The sequence below is a fragment of the Nymphaea colorata genome, chromosome 6 (genome assembly GCF_008831285.2).
Source record: "Nymphaea colorata isolate Beijing-Zhang1983 chromosome 6, ASM883128v2, whole genome shotgun sequence".
In the NCBI taxonomy this organism is placed as follows: Eukaryota; Viridiplantae; Streptophyta; class Magnoliopsida; order Nymphaeales; family Nymphaeaceae; genus Nymphaea; species Nymphaea colorata.
The window spans coordinates 19,026,564-19,046,269 of NC_045143.1; the positions used below are offsets into that span (position 1 = coordinate 19,026,564).

Here is a 19,706-nt window from a genome sequence, read left to right on the forward strand (position 1 = left end):
GCTATAGTTGAAGTCACAACTGCAAGATCTTTGAAAAGGGACAACATCAATGGATATGAATATGAACTATGAATATGAACTAAGGCAAAATCAAAGCCCATCATCTGCCCATTGCTGGTAAACTTGATCATTCCAGAAGATTATTTGGTCATGCAAGTCCAAACATTCAACTTGTAGAGTCTCAACAGAAACAACACTCACAATATTATATAAACGATAAAGCAGAAATACTTATGGTGAAATCTCAAATTACCAGGGAGTTAATATCAAACGAACAGCAGTGACCACTAAATGAGAAATCGACAAAGAAGCACCAGAAAATCAAAATTCCGAAAGATAATGGAGACTCATGTAGCCAGCTTAAAGAATATCTGTAAAAAAGGAAAAGTCAATTCTGTCGCGATGATATATCTAATGTAATCAAGGTGTGTGTATATATATATATATATATACTTTGATTATATCAGTCTTGCTAATAACATTGAATGGGGAGCGGAGAAACAGGTTGTGGAAACAACATAAATCTTTTCTTTTGATCTTCTTATTCTTTGCAGACCCTTGTTCTTTCATAATCAACAACCAGCACCATAATGTATATTAACGCCAACAACTAGAAGCATAAGAAAAAAACGTGTTCAAAGAGTTAATGGGGTGCTTCCTATCTAGGAGCAGGATTAATGGCCTCAATCTCTTCATCAACTAAAGGGTTATTGTAGAAAGAGACGCATGCTTCTGATTTCTGTTGGGCAACACTATTTGAAAACTCAGAATTCCACATGGTATTACACATTGCAATGGCTTCTTTTAATTCATTTACTACGCTGTTCATGTTTGGCCTTTTGATCCCTTTATCTGCGGTACACTCAAGTGCTGTGTCTGCAACCTTCCAAAATGAAGGGACATTATACCTTCCAACAAGATTTGGATCAGCAACACTCTCATGGTTGCCTTTGAGAAGGTGTCGACGTGCCTGCAAGAGAGAGTGACATTTAGGCAGGAACAATCTAAGAGGTATCTACAGTAATTATTGAAAATGAGCACATCAAAGCGGATGAAGTTAAGCCCCCTTGAACCTGGATAAGGTTTTTTGGTCCAATCACCAAATCTCTATAGCTGGGAATGTTCATGGCTTGCTGTTTAATTTGCATATATCCAATAAGCATGTAATATTAGAATTTATGAGTATTAGATTTTTAGAGTTTCATGTCATATCATGCCGTCTTCCTCCCTATTGTAACCTCTACCAGTTAGAAAAGCCAAATTCTGGCAGCATGGAATAATGCAAATATAACTAGACTATGAGTATAATTCTCTTGTAAAACCAGTGCTTCAAATCTCATTAAGAATGATTTTCTCACTCTACGGTTTTTATTTTTCACTGTAACACATAGACGTTTATATGTTTTGGCTTTTATTTCAAAAACCAATTAGTTGATTCTAAAAATTCAAACAATCTGCCAATGAAAAGCACTAGCTTGCCTGCTTTCAACAGCATGAAAACCATCCGATAGAATGTAAAATTTAAGAATGAAACTCTTGCTGAAAAGGAAAATTGGAAACAAATTTAGCACGAGAAAAGAAAGGAACCAAAAGGAGAAAAGACTTGCCTAAGCTATAGGTTTTGATAGCAAGCAAAGTAGAACAAGAACAAGAAAAGCAAGAATTATTAACGTAACATAGGTCAAACGGCCAATATCCAAACACATTGACAAAAGCAAGCGACAAGCTAAAATGGAGTGGGTCTGTGACCTTCAAACAGTTATATAGACTCTCCAAATGCAATATTGAATAATTTCACCTTACAGAAGATGGAAGACTTTTGCAACACAGTAGCATGGCAGTAGTTTAATACTTGTCTTGATTTTCTAGTACTTAAAGAGCAAAGATAGCATGTCTCAATATGACTGGACATAAATATTCACGGAATTCTTACCCATTCAGCAACATGAATTCTTCCTGATGGATCGACCATAACAGGTTGTTGCCCAGAAATGAGTTCAAAAAGTACAACTCCAAAACTATATACATCACTCTTTTCATTGAGCCAATTTGTCGAGGAATATCTGCAACATCAATAAGTTCGTATACAAATAATGAACAAGATCAACATAGAGCAAATGAATAGCATTAGCATGAGAAAAAAATTGCAGAAGATTTTATGCATGACCAAAACGGGCAACAAAGAAAAGGAGGAAAGCAACTCAATCCAAAAAATTGCAACAAAAAAGGTTTGAAGAATGAAAGAAAAAAAGAAAAAGAAGAGGACAATAGAGGCCAAAAGCTCATTAATTTGGAAAGCAAGGAAGAGGTTCTATGAACAATCAAACTTAAAATACTAGAAGAAATATTTTAACCCTTTTGTAATTAGTTACAAAATTATGAAGATTGTACTTTACCCATAAAAGTTGAAGGAAACTGAAAACTTTTGTAAGAAGTAGACCATATTACAACTTGGAAAAACCAAGTAGTGATCAATGATTTAAACATGAGCAAACGTCTCATGGTGCAGGCTATAGTCATTTAAACTAATTGGATGCAGTAGCACTCACTCTGGATCTAGGTAACCAGGGGTCCCGAGAACAGCAGTTGATATGTGGCTGACACCATCTGGCATTCCAGATTTTGACACGCCAAAATCTGCAAGTTTGGCTTCAAGATTATCATTTAACAGAATGTTGGTGCTCTTTACATCTCTGTGGATAATGGCAGGCTTGCAGCCCGAGTGCAGGTATTCCAGCCCTGATTCATGAGCCATCCTTAGTAAGAGAGAGAGAGAGAGAGAGAGAGAGAGAGATCAGTGATACCTTGAGCAGCATCCAGTGCTATTTGAAGTCTTTGTTTCCAAGCTAGATTAACTTGTGGGCTTCCTGAGAGGAGAATGTTATGAGACTATGATCCCCATTCTATTTCTATACCAGCTAGTATTTTCATATTACAGTTGTCATGCCACTTCTCTCTCTCTCTCTCTTTCTCCCTCCCCCAATTTATTTGGGAAACCTGTTGGTTACTTCATAAGATGCATTGGACTATTAACTTTTCCAAGTGCAAATATGTGAGTTGTTTGATTACTGAGTAATGTTTATCAATTCTTGGCTTTCTAACCTAACTGAATGGGTTGCATTTGACTGGAAGTTAATTATTTTTTGTTACTAACATATACTTTGAGTGTACCTATTGGAACTATTCTTTTTAAGTTTTATATTATTTCTACTTGTGTTCTTCTGAAATAAGACTTTTTATAGCTCCCTTTCGAAGTAGATTTGATTCAACTCAGATTTTGGGCACTTCCTAAGAAACCGATTTGATTAGAAACCTGATTTTAGCAATGCATTCCTTTGATTATGAGATACACTTTATATTTTGCTTCATTTATGCTCTTTGTTCAAACCGCCCATTAAAATACACTTAACAAACTTAAACTCACAACCATCTCAAACATCATTCATAATAAAGTAATAAAAACAAAGATGCATGAAATTGTTACCGGATAAAACTTCTCGAAGATTTCCTCTTGGAAGGTACTCGTACATTAAAATCATGTTTTCAGCTTCATCACAATAACCCAAAAAGGTTACAAGATTTCTGTGGTGAACCCTTGACAACAACGCTATCTACAAAAACAATCTCCATTAGATGCCACTTGTTTGACGTTATATCAATATACGGCAATCACATGTAAGCTGATTTTCACTATCGGTTACCTCAGTATAAAACTCCTTTGAACCTTGGTTGGATTTATCAGAAAGAATTTTGACAGCCACATCTTGCCCGCACAAATTACCATAAAATACGGGCCCGTAACCTCCTTCGCCAATTTTTTTTTTTTAAATTGTCAGTCATCTGCACTGCCTCTGAGAATGTGAAAGCCTGGGAGCCAACGCACTTCTCTAATAAAACATATTCAACAAATAGATTCATATTAGCTAAGGGACAAATCTCATAGTAAGATAGAAATAAGATTAAATACGGTGCTTACGAGCTGGCTGTCTTTTCTTCATCTTCAAAATAATTATTGAAGAGGCTACCAAGAGCAACAGAATGGCTGCAGACACGGTTAATCCTATAATGATAGCATGACTACTTTTTGTTTGACGAACATCACAAGCCCCTGAGGAGCAAAGCTGCTCGTTGCCCGAAATTCTATAGTCAAGAAGACGATATGGAAAAACTAATCAACAAATACAAGGTAACCATATGGAAAAATTGAATGCATCAAACAAAGGAAGAATAAGAAAAACTTTGGAATGTACTAGTATTTGGGAAGAGTAAAAATGAAAGGAAAAAAAAATGAGGGCCGAACTATTTAGGGTCAAAGGCTTTTACAGATTGGCTGCTTAGATGGTGCAGAAAATAAAATGTTTTTAGACATGCTTGGAGACCCTTATCGCAAAGATACCAGATCTTGTAAATGCATCTTTGAGACTATTGAATAAAAGAATAACTGGAAGATAATCTCGATCTTCAAAATTTTTGTCTACAAACTTTCCGACTGCACCTTTTTTTCAAATACTTCCTTTTCCTATACACACAGAAGCTAATTTTGAAGCCATTGTGCATACCATCTGGAATCCTCTAGCCACTCAGCTTTCTATTTCACCATCTATTGATCTAAACTTTCTTATTTCAGCACAGGAAAAGAAAAAGAGAATAAAAGGTAACAAGAAAATTTCATTACAATAACATGTAGTTTGGAATAGAACAACCGTAGCGGCCAGTCAGAAAAATTATGAAAAGAAAAGACCTCAAAGTAAGGCTTCCATCTAGCTTTTTTTTGAGAAGAGCATCGGGGACTGAACCGTTGAGATTGTTGTCTGACAGATCTCTACATACCAAGGCGAGAACTCAGATGATTAAACAGAGAATTGAATAAGCATGCTCATGATCCAATCAGCTCTCAGAAAACATATAGCTATCATATATAGAAAAGTGGGGAACGAACTTACAACACTCTCAAGTGTACTAGATTAACCAAAAAATCTGGTATGCTACCTGTCAGCCTATTACCAGCCAAATATCTAAGATCAAAGAAAGCAAAAATTGCTTTATCAGCCCTTTAAAATGTGTAAGTAAAGCACGAGAAGCATGACCGAATATAGAGTAAAACTAAATGGCAAATTAACTCCAAAAATAAAAGTAAAAAACTGCAGCAAAATAGCCAACTTACAAATCTCTCAATTCCGTTAGATTAGCAAGAAAGTCTGGTATGCTACCTGTCAGGTTGTTGCCCGCCAAATTTCTATGAAGGAACCAAAACAATGAAATTTTAGCCATTTTGTGTTGGTAGAAACTAGAACACACTGAATATTATGTACTTGGAACTCACAGACTGACGATGGCAGTAAGGTTGGCTAAACTTGTAGGTATCTCGCCACTCAATGCATTGTTCGACAAATCACTTTGGAATTTAACAAGAAAACATATGATACTTTATATTAGCTAATTACCTTTGTGGGTGTAGAAAAATATGCATTCTTACAGTGAAATAACCCTCGGGATTGATGTAACATTGCTGCAAACCAACCTTCCCATGTATAAATTAGAGGTAAACAAGGATCTCCAGTCCAAGGTTTAGAAACTTGATACTTGTCCCTAATATCAAGCAGAGCGCTAGCTGCACAGAGAGTCAAACATATAGTTAAATTCTTGAAAGAGATATCACCATATTAGCTTTGTGAAAGTGTGGCAAAGAATTCACACTTACGGTTGAAGAAACTCTACGTACCATCTCTATTGTCAGTTGCCAAAGTACCAGACAGCTGAACAACTGTATAAAGTTCAATGGCATTTACTATAGGTGAAAGTGTAGAGCTGGTTATTGGATTATACTCCACAAGGTGAAGGTTCTGAGTGCTGTAAATGTCGGGGGAGCACACATTCGTAGCTTTTAGATATGTAGGTGTCATGGGTCCATAGAAATGTCCCTTATCCAATGTGATCTCAAATGCTCTGGATTCATTTGCATTTAGCTTTTTTAATTCTGCAAAATGTATGCACATGAAGAAGTAGCTGCCTTGATTAGGGCTATCTAATGGTGTCCATTGTATTGTGCCAGAGGAGCTTGGATTGGTATCAGCCATTTGCATCACTTTTAAAGGAGGCATATATGGATCAGTTTCTAGAGAAATGTCAAGTGTCGTGTTGATAGAGTCCAGACGAATTGATGCAGGGGAGAGCCAAAAACGATCAAAAGCATCCTCTGGGTACCTGGATCCACAATTCACAGTTTAAGTGCAGGTTGACAATCTTATGCCCGAAAAATCACAGGCAAAGCTCAAATAGTGCCGGAAAAGGGTAGCTGGACAACACTTTGCTGTTATATTGTAGAAGCAAGTCAAATTTTTGAGTTTCCTTTCAATAATAATTTCCATGAGTATAATGTGGTCAGATTTGTAAAAGATACTTACGCAGAGTAATTTCCTAATTTCCTTACAAACCTGACTGCATTATGCTTTAGAACTAATCGTAAGAGCTGATCAAAAACATTATCTTTCACCGTACTTTATATTACTAGTTTTCATCGATGTTAAAATTGAATGGGCGGATGATTGATTTGATTAGCAGGCAAATTCTGAGGTGACTTTTGCCAATCACCATTTTGCACAACCACAAACCTGTACCACTGGCCATCCTGTGAACCAAAATTGTTTCTGTACAGCGTTTTTAGAGCTAGTGTAGCATTCACAACAGGATAAATGGCATCCCACAGCAGAGGGCGAAGCTCAATGGCTGATATGAAAGGGTCACGTTCATTTGTCTTGCACAGGCAAAGTGTCAGGTAGCCCCTTGTTGGTTTCACTATAAACTCGTACTCTTTCCATGCTGATAGTGAAGCGTTGACGGTCTGCACAAATGTGTTCTCCAGGTACATGTCAAATAGTGGGAAGGAATTCAATCCATCAAAATTCCCATATAAGAAGGATGTCCGAATCAAATACTTGGACCCAGGGATGACCGGCTGCAGCGTGTAACAAGTCCTCTTTCCTTTCGGAAAAGTCCGAAGACGCCACAGGTGCTTCGGCTTTTCACCGATGTAATTAGAGGGGACAACTCTAATTTCCCCAGATTTCATGAGGTTGGAATCAGACGTGTATGTGATTCCAGTTGCAGAATCTACATATCTTTCTTCGTTGCTCCCACAATCGATACTTATGAACCCTGCATATTTTGGTGAAAAAATAAGATAATCGAGGAACTTATTTTGAACTACATCCTAATGTGGAAATGATAATTCTCAGACATTTTTTTACTACTGCATGGTCATATTTCTGAAGGAAAAAATCGATTGCAAACTCAAATGTTCGCTGGGGAAACTACAAATGGATATTTGATTCAAAACCAATTATACATTCTTTCTCCGTCAGCATCATTAAATAGATGCAGATGCAGCTTAGATCAGTCGATGTCAGTTTAGAAAGCAGGAGGGTAGACCAAGCATGAGTCTGGCGATCGTGTACTTGGCTTGGAGGAAAGGGAAAAACCTAAAAAGGGAATTGGTATGTTGGAACAGTGAAGGTTAGGGATCCATTACCACCAAGGTGATGAGGATGGATGACGAAAGTCCAGCATGCAAGAGGTCAGCATGGCAGACTTTAGCCTAAAGAAAGTGGAGGAAAAGGAGGTCGAAACGACAAAAGATTGTGGCAAAGGGGCTACAGAGGGAGAGAGCATGGAGTGGATGCATGCATGGTAACAGGGGTGAACAACGAGCCGAGCCTTAATCTAGTCGAGCTCGAGCTCAACACGAAACTGCCGAGTCGAGCTCGAGCCGAGCTATTCTCGAGCTCAAGCTGAGTTCGAGCTCAAGGTTTCATTAGTCGAGCCGAGCTCAAGCTGGCTGAACTCAGGTCATGTTCACCCCTACATGGTAATGCGTGGTCAGAGTAATCCGGCTGCCGGCTGCAAGGGAAAGCAACTTTCCCAATGGTCGCAAGCGATGAACAATATCATCCTAGACTGGAATGGCAATCTGGCTTATTTTGCAGCCAAAACAGGCTTCCACAAATAGAGTTGTCGTCAGGTCAGCGTGGACAAAGGAAAGCAGACATTTACAAAGGAAAGGCAATCTGGTTAAGGCTTGGCAACATGCCAGCCTTGAGGTTGCAAATGATTGCCTTGATCTCCTTCACTTGAAATGTGCTATCAAGGGAAATAGCAAACACAGACATGCAGAGAGGGAATAGGAAGGGAGTGGAGGACCATGGAGATATATTGATTGTCATGGTTGAAGGCACAAAAGTAATTAGATAGGGACTGCCGTCACCAGTGGTGACTCTGTCACTAATGCAGAGGAAGAAGAGAAAGCAGAGCCAAAACAAGTATTCTGATCACCTCAAGCTCCAAGCAACTTTGAAATGTTGTTGCAATGAATGGAATCCTGAGCGCGCCACTCTTCGACAATGTGGCAGAGGGAAAATAGACAGCAGGAAAGCTTCAGGTTTAGAAAAAGAGAGGGAGAGGCCTGGAGCTGCAATATCTCACTATCCCAAGTGGAGACGCTTTTAAATTTATCTTTCTAGACGGCGGATTTCCTTAAGAACATCTTCTTCCTAATGACATAAGCTTATTGGTGGGGAAGATGGGGCTGGAGCATTGTTGGACCAGGTAAATACGTCACCCTCGAAAGGAACATCAAAGAGACCATGCTCAACGACGAAGTAAGCAAAAGCCTTCATGGAGGCAGAAGGGGTAACACGATAAGAGGAGTCGGCAGGACTCAATAAACAAAGGAAATCACTAACAAGAAGCCATGGGGCATGGGATGAGAAGGGTGCTTCCTAAAGGTCAGCCCATACCTGCAGCTCGAGGGCTCCGACACAAGCAGGGGTGGAGCTTAGTCGTACGAACTGAACTATATTTTCTAAATTTTAGAAAGGGCCACATAACTTTTTTTCAGATTTTTCATATACGGTAAACAAAAACCTTTAAAATTTACGCATAAATTTTTAAACATCTGAGTGGTGCCATGGCCCCTGCCTCTGCCCCGGGACACAAGGGCCGCCACGACAAGGACTGGGTTGAGCAGGCCAAGTATGGGTCAGAGAGAGAGACTGCCTATCTTGGTTCTCGTGCAACCTTAGACATGGACGTCCAGACTTCATCAACAATATGATGATGAGGCAGGAGCTTTTAGTTTTGTGGTTTCAAGAGAGAGTACCTGAGGGCTGCCCTAAGGCAAGAGAGATATGGATAAATATTTCCCATAACAAGGAGCCGAAGATCATAGTGCGCAGGGTGCTCATCTCCTCCAGAATCCGATGTCTCACATACGTCGGAGGAGAACGGAAAATTATAGCCTCTGCAGGTTCCGCTTTAAAGCCGACTTGCCAGTGCTCTCACGTCAACGAACATGCCAACAATAAATAACTTAGCCAGACCAAGCTAGGAGAAAAATTAAGTCATTCTTATTCTATTTTCTGCTTTTGTTTTATAAGAGGATCCAAAACCTACACTGCAGGCGTGGCTAAAGAGGTTGACAGAGACCATACGGAAGCATGACAATAATAGGAGTAAGATGGGGCGAGGAGAAAAATTAAGTCAATTTTATTCTTTTCAGCTTTTCATTTTTCAAAAGGATCGAATACGGAAGCATGACAATAATAGAAGAAAGATGGGGTGAGGAGAAAAATTAAGTTAATTTTATTTTTTTCAGCTTTTTCATTTTTCAAAAGGACCTAATACGGAAGCATGACAATAACAGGAGCAAGATGGGGCGAGGAGAAAAATTAAGTCAATTTTATTCTTTTTAGCTTCTTCATTTTTCAAAGGATGAATACGGAAGCATGACAACAATAGGAGCAAGATGGGGCGAGGAGAAAAAATAAAAAAATTTTATTCTTTTCAGCTTCTTCATTTTCAAAAGGATCGAATACGGAAGCATGACAATAATAGGAGCAAGGTGGGGCGAGGAGAAAAATTAAGTCAATTTTATTCTTTTCAGCTTCTTCATTTTTCAAAAGTATCGAAAACCTACATTGAGTGGATTAAAGAGGGTGAGTCACCATAAGGAAGAAATGGCCAGTGCAGGTAAAATTAAGGCCGCGCTTTACCTTATTAAGTAGTAAGCAGAGGCCGTTTGGCATAGAGTATTTCCCGGCGTGTCTAATTTGCTGGTTTCTTCTCCTACTTACTAAAATTGCTTAGGGTCAGCGCATAAGTGTTCAACTTTAACGATAGATTCTCGAAGAGGTGAGGTGCTTATGGATGGAGAGTTGGTACCTATGTAATCTACAATTTCTTTTAAACAAAGTTATTCCCAGTTTTTTTCTCTTAATTCTTGTATAGATAAATCTGTTCATTTTTTTGGGTTTTTAAAAAAGAAAAACCCCACTTTGTTGGGACTAGACTGTGGAAGGGCATCGGAACAAGAGGAGGAGGATATAGGATTTGAAAATTGAACTCCATGAAGTTCTTAGGGGCACGTTTGATGGGCAGGAAATATGATCCTGTAGCAATGGAAATAAAACTTAAATTTAAAAAAAAAATCTTTCCATCAAAGTTGGGATGAAAAAACTTGACGCTAGGTTGATTTTTGTGAACTTTTTTTGTTAATTTCAAAAAAAAATCTGGAGTGAAAAAAGCTATCATTGGAGTTTTTGGTGAGAGGAGAAGAACAATAGAGAGAAAAAAGAGAGAAGAGAACAAAAAACACTTTTCCACCAATTCTGATTTCCATCTCTTTGCCCAGGAAACCAAGAAATTTCTTTCCAGAAATATAAATCCATGTCCAACAAACACAAAGGCATTTTGGAAATTTATATTTTGTTTCCATTTTTTCAATTCCTGAAATAAGTTTCTTTCTAATTTCATATTTTCAATGTGTGCTTCTAGATGAAAGGGAAGAGTTTCGTGCAAGGGCACCATATGGATGACCAGGGGGTGCAGGGGCCCTAGTCCCTCCTCAAAAAAAAAAACAATTACCTGTAAATTTTAAAAAATTTCAATTGTTCTATATAAAATTTTTAAAAAATGACATTTCCACCTCTGCCAAAATTTAGAAACTTTAGTTCAGCCCCCCTCATAAACAATTTTTGGCTCTGTCCTTGTGGATGACTGCGCAACCAGCTTTCCTTCATTTCCAAATCCTTTTTGACCGCTTCTTCTTTTAAACATCGGGTATTTCGCTTTACCAAATGACGTCCGGGAACGTTTACTTTGGTTAAATTACGTGTGGCTCATCCACCTCTTGCGCTATTGCTAACAACTAGCACCTCTAACACGTTGGACAAGGGTGCTATTCTGGGATAAGAAAGCAGCTTTTAGACTTTTCTTTGTCTCAAGCCTAACCATTCGGGACAACGGCTCGAGCGGGAATGAAGTAGGGGCCAAGGAGTAGGGGTGAACACAAGCCGAGTTGAACCTAAGTTTAGTTAGCTCGAGCTCGGCTCGACTAATGAAACCTCAAGCTCGACTCGGCTTGAGCTCGAGAATAGCTCGACTCAGCTTGAGCTCGAGAATAGCTCGACTCTGCAGTTACGTGTTGAGCTCAAGCTCGACAAACTCATTTGAATAGAATAGATATTCATCGTTGTGTGTTGAGCTCGAACTCAACTTGATTAAGGTTCGACAAACTCGTTTGAATAGAATTGATATTCATTGTTGTGCGTTGCGCTCAAGCTCAACTTAATTAAGACTCGCCAAACTCGTAAACTTGTTTGAATATATCGATTCAATTAAGGCTCGAGCTCGACTCGGTAGTTACGTGTTGAGCTCGAACTCAATTCGATTATTGGAACGAGTCAACTCATGAACTTAAGCTCGACTCGTCAAGCAAATGACTCGGCTCGAACTCGTTCATGAGCGGAGCTTTAACAAGTCAAGCTTGACTCATTGTTCACCCCTACCAAGGAGTGCGCCTAGAGAGGTGAAGGTCATTTCATGCAATTCAACAAGACTTACATGTGCTATTGCTATTACAACATTTAAACGGGATTTGGTGGAGAAGGAAAAACAAAAAAAAAATTAACAAGACAGGCATAGCCAAAGGGAGGCTGAGAGGGGCCATAGCTCCTTCTTTCCTTACGCTTTTGAATAGAATGATTACAGTCTTCAAAAAATTAATTTGGCCTTACAAAAAAATCCTAGAAAAAATCATTCCAATATACCAGCTTTGAGCCTTAGACGTTCTAGCTTTCATGGTATGATGCCACCACAACGCCTGGGACAACTGGCATTAGAAAATATCATCCGGAAAACAAAAAACACATTTTCTAGCTCCACCACTTGCTTAAAATGATGTCGCATACTAAATCCCCTACTCAACTTGGTTAAGAAAAGATTCCTTTCCAAGGACAACTATTTAGAATCAAAGTTGACAGTAAAAATGGAGAAAAGTAATCTTCTGTTGGAAAAAAAAAAAATCCAAAGTGCCTGAATATGAAAATAATAATTACTAAAAAAGTTCGGTACTAATTAAGAATATGGATATATATATTAGCAGAGTCAGAAATTTATGAGAGTCAGAAAGGCCTATTGTATAAATCTAGCATTTTCTTTCTGCACCTCCAGTAGCTACGATTTTTATTTCTTTCATAGAAGTTCGTTTTTGGTTTCGTATCTTTAGCATTATTCAGATATGTATCTGTTGGAGATTTCTGGAAGGGAGTGAAGTGCGCCAAAAGAGGACTACAGATCACGTCGTGATCAAATCAGGTTGTTGCAATTTTTTGGAAAGAGATTTTCCTTGTATTGGAAGATATGTTCCCTGTTTTGTTGTTGCACATATCTTGTTAATCACCTTCCTTTTGTGCTCTCTTTATCTTCTATTTGTTGCAGTTGTACCAAAGAAGACATAATTCAATAAGAATTTGAATCTCTCCCTTCCCGTGAATGGTGGCACAAATTGCCTAACCATGTAATTCTTGTTTTTTGATGTCTCGCTTTCAACCCTTCATCCAGCGTGCTTTCCTGGTTACCACGTTTCTAACATGGTATCCAGCAGGTATTGCGAGTTGTTGCTTTCTCTAGTCTTCATGGCAGAATCTAATCAAGGCAGCTCCAGCAACATCAAAAGCAATCCAGGAAGCAGCGATCAAAGCACCAACATGCTGAAGATTACCTCTACGCCTCTCAATGGCATAAATTATCTAAGCTGGGCAAAGGCTGCACATTTGTTCTTCAGTGGATGATCAAAACTTGGATTCATCAACAGCTCCACAAAACAGCCCAACAAAGGTGATCCTTAGTATCCAGAGTGGGAGTCAGAAAAAGACTTGGTTATGTCATGACTCATCAACTCCATGGAGCAGCCTATTGCAAATCTATTTCTTTACCAAGAAACAGCAAAGGAAGTCTGGGACCTCTTAAAAGAGCTGTATGGGGAATGGAACAATCTGTCTCATGTACATGAGATTCAAATGGAAATCATTAAACTTACTATGGGAGATAAGCCAATTCAATTTTTTCTTGGTCACTTATGAAGGCTCTATGATGAACTTTTGCAATATCCACCAGCTATCTCTAATCTTGATGTTTACAACTGAAGATTTGAAGCAGATAAGTTCTTCAAAGTTCTTGCTGGTCTAGCCGATGATTATGAAGCTGTCCGAAGCCAAATTTTGATGATGTCTCTTACAACATAACAATGTGTGTCAAGCCATACAAAGAGAGGTAGCTCATAGAAAAATAATGAATGTGTCTTCCAAAAAGAATGGTGGTGAAGAAAGTCTTCAAAAGATGGTGTGCTATGTTAACGTAGACAACAAAAAAGGGATTCCAAACTGCCCAATGACAGTACTAATGGCGAAAGAACCCAAAGCAAGCTCATTGCAATCACTTCAAGAAAATTGGGCACACTTGTGATAGATGTTGGGAGCTAATTGGTTGTCCAACTAGAGAAAAATCACTCTCCAAGCAAACATATTTGGCTAACTTTGTGACTAAGGAAGAACTTGAAAAGTTTTTCTAAAAATTTTCAAAAACAAATCTGGTTTCATCTCAACTAGTTGAATCTGAAGGTAAGAACTATCCTCTTGTTTATGTCTCTACTGTTTCTACTTGGATTGTTGACTCTGGGGCCATTGATTATATGATTGGGAATTCTTTTAAGCTTACAAATTTGGAAAAAGACAAAAGAAACAGCATGCTTTGCAGATGGTTCATCACAACATGCTGTTTTGGAGGAGAATGTGTCAATGACACCATAAAAAGTTTTCTGAGAGAAAAAGGCATTCAACCTTAGTACACATATGCAGGAACTCCCCAACAAAATAGAGTTGTAGAACGAAAGAATCATCACTTACTCAATATTGCTCGATCTCTTATGATGCATATGAATGTTCCTCCATGTTTTTGGACCGATGCCATTGCCATGGTTTGTTATTTGAGCAATAGAACTCCAAGTTCCAGCATAGATGATAACATTCCTATTCAACTTATTTTAAATAGGACAGTTTTGATTCAACATCTCAAAGTTTTTGGGTGCAAATGCTATGTTCATGTTCAAGAAAGTCTTATAAACAAGTTTCAAAAATGAGCTACAAAGTATGTTTTTTTGGGTTACTCTAGTAGGAAAAGAGGATACAAATGTTATCACCCTTTCTCTGTAAAATTACTTGTTGCTTGTGATGTTAAGCTTTTTGAGCAGGAGCTATATTTTGATGTCTCAGTTCAGGGAGAGCAAATAAATAATGGAAACTTGCAGCACAGTGAATATGCCCCGCCTCTCATTGATTTTTTAATGAAGTTCCTGCCTCCAGCCACCAACCCATAGAGTCCAATTCCATCACCGAGAACATAGACCATAGAGAAGATTCAACCATGGAAGAACCTAAACAACTATCCCCAAAGCTTGACATATCTGAATGAACTCAAAGCCAAGGTCTTGAGCCACCTACTCGTCGTTCTACCCATGGTACCAAACCACCAATAAAAGTGAGTGACAAATACACCTACTTGACCACAAACAAAGTTCATTCCATATAAAAGTATATGACGTTTCATAACCTATCTCACCCTCACCAAACCTATGCGCTAAACACCTACTCCCAGACCAAACCAAGAACCTTTGACAAGGCTAATAAGGATAGCAGGTGAAGAGAGGCTATGAAAGAAGAGCTTACAGCTTTGCAAAAAAGATCAAACATGGGATCTTGTTCCTCTTCCTGAAGGAAAAAAACTTGGGTGGATACAAGTAGGTGTATAAAATAAAGTTTAAAAGTGAATGGACTATGGAGCAGTTCAAGGCTCATCTAGTTGGAAATGGTTTCATGTAGACTAAAAGGATAGATTATAATGAGAACTTTGCTCTGGTTGCCAATATGAATACTTTTAGAATTTTTTTATCTCTTGCAGTTAATAAAAAGTGGGAAACAATGCAGCTTGATGTAAAAAAATGTTTTTTTTCTTCATGGAGAGCTTCATGAAGAGGTGTATATGGATGTTTCACAGGGCATTCCAAACCAAAACAGGTATGTTTATAAGTTAAAAAAATTGCTCTTTATGGGTTAGAACAATATCATAATGCTTGGTTTTCTCGCTTAAACGAAGCACTTAGACAAAGTGGCTTTAAGAGGAGTTCTGCATATTATACCATGGTTACCTATACAGGAGGATTGAGAATTGCTATCATACTTGTTTATGTAGATGACATTATTTCGACAGGTGATGACATAGATTGCATGACTCAAGTCAAAAAACTCCTTAATGAGCAGTTTGAAATCAAAGACCTAGGCACTTTAAGTTGATTTTTGGGCATCAAAGTTGCGCACTCTGACAAAGGTAATTTTTATTAGCCAATGGAAATATATTCTTGATTTATTGAAATAGACAGGGTACAATGGAGCCAAGGCTGCCAACACTCCTTTCGAATTGAACTGTAAGTTGCGCAAAGAAGATTGAGACATTGCTGAGAATGTTCAAGGCTTTCAAAAACTCGTTGGTAAACTCATATACCTCTAGACCAAACCCAACATTGCTTATGTCATTAGCCTAATAAGTTAGTTTATGCATAAACCGAGATCCACACATTTTGAAGCTAATAAAGTGTTGATATATCTAAAGGGGAATCCATGGAAAGGAATACTCATGAAATGTGATCATCTCCTTGAAGTTGTGAGGAATGTAGATGCTGATTGCGCAGGTGATCCTAATGATCATAGATCTACGTCTGGCTATTGCACATTTGTTGGAGGAAATTTGGTGACATGAAAGAAAAAACCAATCTGTTGTGGCTAGATCAAGTGTTGAAGCTGAATATAGAGTGATGACAGCTTGCACTTGTGAACTTATGTGGGTCAAAGTGTTACTAAAGGACATGAACACTGAGATAAAAAAAGATATAAATTTAATCTGCAATAATATGGCTGCAATATATATCGGCATCAACCTTGTCTTGTCTTCCACAAGCGCACCAAACATATAGAAGTTGATGGTCATTTTATTAGGGAAAAGGTTCAAGATGGTACCATCACAACTCTACACATTAAAAGTAAAGGAAACTAGCTAACATTTTCATAAAGTGTCTTGCGAAGGAACATCTTTACATATCAAGCAAGTTCGGGCAGATTGATATTTGCACACCAACTTGAGGAGGAGATTGTTAGAGATTTCTGGAGGGGAGTCAAGTGTTCCAAACAGGAGTACAAATCAGAACTTGAACAGATCATGTTATTGAAAATTTCTTGGAAGGAGATCATTCTTTTATTGGAAGACATGTTTCTTATTTTGTTGTTGTGTAGATCTTGTTAATCACCTTCCTTTTGTGCTGTCTTTATCTTCTATTTATTGAAGTTGTACCAAAGAAGATGTGATTCAATAAGAATCTGAATCTCTTCCAGTGGATGTAGGCACAATTTGTTGAACCACGTAATTCCTGTTTTTGATCTCTCACTTTCTCCCCTTCATCAACGTGCTTTCTTGGTTACCACATTTCTGATAGTATCAGTTGCCAATCCAGATTCTGGTTTCTCTAGTCCACACTACTAGATTATGGATTACATGCAATTTCCTAATATTTTTGAGGATTCTGTTTGCCATTGTTTGCATATCTAAATTCAAATGCCTTCTCTAATACACACCAATAGAATAGGGACAACAAGTATTTTGCAGAAAATTCTGGGATTCAGCTTCTCCTCGTTCTTTACATTGAAATGCAAGGATAGACTCGCTAAATTTAAATGACCAATGGAGTTGAAGGGATTTAATAAGTTAAGTGTGTTAAAGAAATCCTTCTTGTGGGTTGCCCATGGACACTTCTTTTAGATGGTTACCAACCTGTGTATGTGTCACCAATTTGTCAGGATGTCACAACCTGTTAAGCACTTGTTTCTTGATGAGATACAAGCCAAAACTTTGACTGCTTGTTTTCTTCTCGCTTGAGCAAACAAGTTTCTAGTTCGGAGGAACTGTCACTAACTCTACACTGTTTTTCTGTGCCTAAACTGTCTTATTATGTCAAATGCACCCATGGATGTATGGGTTTTGGACTGTCTTCTTTTCAATGTTGTTGTTTCATATCAGCACCATCATAGGCACTTCCATTCCACTGTCATGATCATTATACTCATTATCATGGCCATTGTCATTAAGATCATGACCACCACCATCACCAATCATCATTACCATTCAACATCCACCACCACAAGCTTTATTTTGTCATGGTGAAGACACCATAACATCCTTCCCTCACTCCAAACCTCATCTATTCTCCATTTTGTTTTGTCAGGATGTCTTCAAGTGGAGCAGTAAGGGAAGATAAGAGGGTGGAGTTGGTGGACCTTGTCTTCTCAAGTTTTGGTTTATGCCTGTTGAGGAAACTGAAGAGTTTTTCTTTCAGTTGCTTTTGCTCAATTTTTCATGTTTTGCATGAAAGAAAGTCACACTTTCAAATAAAAAGAGATCAAGATTTAGTTCAAAATTCATTATAATCTTCCTTCTTTTCCTATGGAGGCATACATGTAACTATGGACTGTCCAGGCTATTGATAGAATTCAAGCATCTAGGTCACTTATGAACCAACTCATCCCAAATGGATCGTAATTTCAAAAACTTATTCCCTTATGGGCATCTCTCCTTGTTAAAGACTTGGCCTCATTTTAGAGATAGAACTTATGAGACATATCTATTGAGAAATATGCTTGGTTTCATGAAATTTCAAGATGAGGGAATTAGTCATTTTCTCTATAGTAACAAAGATCCATGGAAGAATATTAAAATTTTTTGGCTCTGATTTGCCATGCTCCTTGATGCAGTATTTCAAGCTTTCTTCCTTTTTTCTCATTCAAGGATCTTCAACTTCATCTACTCTCCTGCTAAGCTTAAGTTCAGGCGTGGCAGTAGTACCTCTGCCATACACTCAAAGCCCATAGCAGTTGATATGTGATTTCAAGTTTCATGCCAACTTGTTATGTTATTTTGAGTGACTTACATTGCTCCTATGGCCATCTATGACCCACTCCTCTATTTGAACCCTACAGGCTCAAAAGAAAAGCACTGTTAGACCGAATTTGGTGTTCTTTAATATGCTTATTGACATAAAGAAACTTTGAGTTGTATAGATGTTAAACCGAATTTGGTGTTCTTTCATATGCTTATTGACATAAAGAATCTTTGAGTTGTATAGGATGGTACTATTTCCAGTAAGTGTTCAGAGCTTCTATAGGAGCATCCTCCTATATAGAAAATTTTGAATCTTACAAGAAACAAAGAAGAACCAAGTCAGGACAAAGAGAAAACTTCAAGGCCACTTTAATCCCAATCCACGACTATGCATAATTTAGCATCACAACTAGTTTAGAGGTTTTTCTTTTGCCAAAACCAACTGGCTTTTTTGCGTGGTCTTGGAGAACAATGCTAAATCTTGAAAGAAGGGTTCTTAATTACCTTATATATGAAATAGTTTAGTTGGTTAACTTTCCTAACTACTGTGTTGCTATAATCTTACTAGTTCATGTCATCAGGTGCATTTTTGGTGTTTTTGAAATGTTTCCTCCAAAGAATCAGCAAATGTAGCTTGTTAGTAGCTCTTCTAGATCTCACATTCAATGGTGAGTATGTTAGGCCTTCATGCTTTAGATTTGGGTATCATTACGAAAAAATCACTACTAAAGTTCCTAAAATTGCTTAGTCGACCAACTCAAACTGATTAGTCCCGTGTGGTCCAGGCAGTCATTAGGGCCTTGACTAACTTGAGTAAGTCTTTTGAAAATCTGGTGGAGTTTATTTTGTTTCTTGATAGTTTTTTTTTTCTTACATGGTTGTTAAACATGATACTATTTTGCTGCAATTCTCATTCCACATGTATATCATTTACTCTAACCTATGGTTTTTTACTTTTTCCTAACCCGATCAAGTTATTTGGATCCTATGCTTGTTCATTTTCTTCTAGCTTGTTATGGAGCCTGAAAGTGATAAATTTTGTTGATAGATGTTATAGTTATTATCTTGTCTATTCATTTGGTAGTGTAAAATAATGTATGAATAATCATATTAATCATATTCCATTTGTTTTTGTTCAAATTAGATGTTTAATTAAAAGGACAGATTACAATAGAATGAAAGTCAAGTCAAGTTGTTATTTGATATGATGTTAGAGCAGGCTTGAATCCCTAGGATGAAGACATTGGGTGGGTTGAAAGAAATAACTATGTAAGAGGTTGAGAGAATGATTATAGAGGCATATGGAACATTATTCATCCTAGAGAAAATATGAAACAAGCTTAAAAGTTCAAAACCCAATCTAAGTGATGAAAGAAATACTCAATGCTTCTAGA

The 19,706-nt window shown here is 37.8% G+C and overlaps 1 pseudogene; it reads right to left on the bottom strand.

Annotated features, from left to right (window-relative positions):
• Positions 1-556: 556 nt before the first annotated feature.
• On the bottom strand, positions 557-9,302 carry LOC116256613 (putative leucine-rich repeat receptor-like serine/threonine-protein kinase At2g19230; annotated as a pseudogene).
• Positions 9,303-19,706: the final 10,404 nt, after the last annotated feature.